Source organism: Equus quagga, chromosome 15 (assembly GCF_021613505.1).
Source record: "Equus quagga isolate Etosha38 chromosome 15, UCLA_HA_Equagga_1.0, whole genome shotgun sequence".
In the NCBI taxonomy this organism is placed as follows: domain Eukaryota; kingdom Metazoa; phylum Chordata; class Mammalia; order Perissodactyla; family Equidae; genus Equus; species Equus quagga.
Window position 1 is genome coordinate 36,422,487 of NC_060281.1, and position 3,048 is coordinate 36,425,534.

The 3,048-nt window shown below is 40.5% G+C and overlaps 1 non-coding gene across 1 annotated transcript; it reads left to right on the top strand.

Annotated features, from left to right (window-relative positions):
* The first annotated feature begins 2,975 nt into the window (after window positions 1-2,975).
* Window positions 2,976-3,048, top strand: TRNAF-GAA (transfer RNA phenylalanine (anticodon GAA)). The gene has a single exon. It is a non-coding gene; the product is annotated as a tRNA-Phe (tRNA).

A 3,048-nucleotide genomic window follows, 5' to 3' on the forward strand; every position in this document is an offset into this window, starting at 1 on the left:
CAGCGACGCGCTCACGAAGCCACGATAGTCTCGGGGCAAAATGAGCGAGATCCTCTTCTGGGACAAGCTTGAGAGAGAAGGAACCCAACTCTTCCCTTACATTTGGAGGAAGCGAAGCAAAGATGTGGAGTTTCGATCCACCTTACCAACCTCCCCACAAATGCGAATCATCTTGAGGATGCTTTTCCTCTATCCTCGTCCTCTCGCTCCCTTTTCTCCTTGTCTTCTTCCATTTCACCCCACCCTGCCTCTTCTCCCTCCCCATCAGCTGGGGATGCTCCTGTCTGCTCCTGAATAAAATTTTCACAGTAGCTCAGCGCACTCCTAGTCCCATTTACGCCCATTTTAATCCCTGTATTGAGATTCACGTGTAATTGATATTTTAATTTCCACATGCTTTCTAATTTCTTTCCTTCCCTACGTTGTCAGCTCAGCCTCTCTCCAGCATTGACTGAGGCTTGTTCTGATGGGGGCGAGATGCACGGCTAGGTCAAACAGTCAGTAGATGAATACTGTTTCCTGCGCGGGGAAGAAAGAATCTGTAAGAGAATCTAGAATATTTTTGGAAGAAATCACCCAAAAACTTAAATCCGTATTTACTCTCGCACCAAATCCTGGCTAAAGGAAAAAAGCCTCGACTCTTTCCGAATAGGAGACTGAGGTTTGAGAACCTGTCCAGACAAACTCAGAGTTTTATTAAAATTCACTTCGCAGCTGGTCCTCAGCTACTGCCATTTCCTCATTCCAGAGAGAATTGTTTCTAAAGTTCTGAAAATCTCTGAGATTGTTTCTACCTTATTGAACAGAGGGAGTTTGATGTCCTGGCACTGTCAAATTGTTATAAAAGTTTCTAATGCTCACAGATGGGTAAAAACCAGTTCTTATACAGGCACCAGTCTGTCGACCACAATTTGAAAAGTGCTAATGAAGAGATAGGATGTACTGGAGGCAAGGACATATCCCAGGAGATCCTTCTTTCTCCTCTTCTTTTCTTGTTATTTTAATTGAGGCTTAATTAATATAAAGTGAAATGCACAAAACAATTATTCACCTTGATGGGTTATTATACATGCATACAGCCATGTAAACAACACCCCCCAACACAAAGATACATCATTTTTCAGCTCCCAGCAGCTTCTTTGTGCCTTATCACAATCAATATCACTCTCTGACCTCTACCACCATAGATCAGTTTTTCTACTATTTTGAAATAATGTAAATAGAATCATACAATATGTACTCATTCGGGTATGGATTCTTTCACTCAGTTTTTAAAAATCAGATACATCCATGCTATTGCTAGTAGCAGTGGTTCTTTTTCATTGTTCTGTAGTATTCCACTGTGTGAATCTTGTACTTCACAATGTATTAATTCATTTTACTGTTGATGTACGTTTGGAGTGCTCTTGTTTTTGGCTGAAATGTCTAATGCTGCCGTGGGCATTCCTGTACAGGTCTTTCAAGGGAAATACTCATGCATTTCTCTTGTGTAGAAATGTGGCTATGGAGTTTTGGGATAATAAGTTATGTATATATTTAGCTTTACTTACTATTTCTAAAGAGTTTCCCAGTGTGGGTGTACCAGTTTGTGGTCTCATTAGCAATGTATGAGCATTCTAGTTTCTCCACATGCTCAGCAGCATCTGTTATTGTCACTTATGTTAAGTTTAGCAATTCTGGTGAAGAGAAGTATTATTTCATTGGTTTTTAATTTGCATTTCCCTGATAGCAAATGATGTTGAGCGCCTTTTAAATTGTTTATTGGCTATTTGGGGTATCCTCTTCTGTGAAGTGCGTGTTAATTTGCTCTGTCTTAATGAAGTTTTAGTCTTTCTCTTAGTATTTTGTAGGAGTTCTCCACATATTCCAGATAAGTGTCTTTTGTAAAATATAAGCATTTAAAAATCTTCTCTTAGACTGCGACTCATCTTCTCTTAAGGAGGAGAGGGCTTGAAAAAAGTTCTAAGAAGAGGGAAGAGAAAAGAAGGAGAGAGAGGGTGATACACAAGAGAAAGTTCTATCCTTAGATCTTTCCTGACTGTTGCAGGAAAAAAATGCCCCCAGGCTGGGTAGGAAACCTTGGAACAGGTAGATAGGGTGAAAGGTCTTAGGAGCAGAAATGGTGTTATTTGGTCTGTGATCCTCTTGCATTTCTCCTAGGGTAGCCATTTAAGCAGATATAGTTTAGAAGTTTAAGAAATAGTGGGATTTGAGACAGTGGTTTTTCTATCTGGCCACTATTGTATCTTTGAAAAGCCCTCAGAAATATGGCTAATATTTCAAAGAGGACCTTCATGACAAATCTGTCGTGTGAGGTGTGACTCAGTGGTGGTGTGTGAAAGGGTTCGAAACAATACACATGTATCTGCTTTTCACAGTCTCCAACTATCTTATGGGATTCTCCTTTTAAAGACACGTTTTGCATGCTCACACAGAAATAAACACATTATCCAATAGATTGCCTTTACAACCTTCACGTTTCTATTCCCCGGGACTCTGCATCCCCCAGGGTGGCAGTGTCGGCAAAAGGAAGATAAAGAGAAGGAAAGGAATAGACAAAAAGAACTGGCTCTTTCAGGATTTCTTCAATCGCAATAACGTGCCCAATAATCCTGTGTTTATTTTAGATTTTTCACTAAAGAGCAAGACAGAAAAAGAAGAACAGAGATAATTTCATTTTGACTTCTTTTAGTTTTCTGGGCAGTGTTCGAGCAGGAGTATAGCAGAAGGCGACCAGGCAGAGAAGAATCTTCCTGTTTTTACCTATTCCTCGCTCCTTTCTTCCCTCCTCTACCAACCCATTCACTGTCTCAAAAAACTGGGTCCTATTTTCAGCGGAGCCGATGTGTTTTTGAGTGAATAAATGGGTGATGTTGAACAAAAGATTAAACAGTGAAGAACACATTGCTCATTGCCCTCCACCCAAGAAAACTTTAATATTTTCAAACAATGGCTAAATGGGGTACCATCGGTCAGCCGAAATAGCTCAGTTGGGAGAGCGTTAGACTGAAGATCTAAAGGTCCCTGGTTCGATCCCGGGTTTCGGCA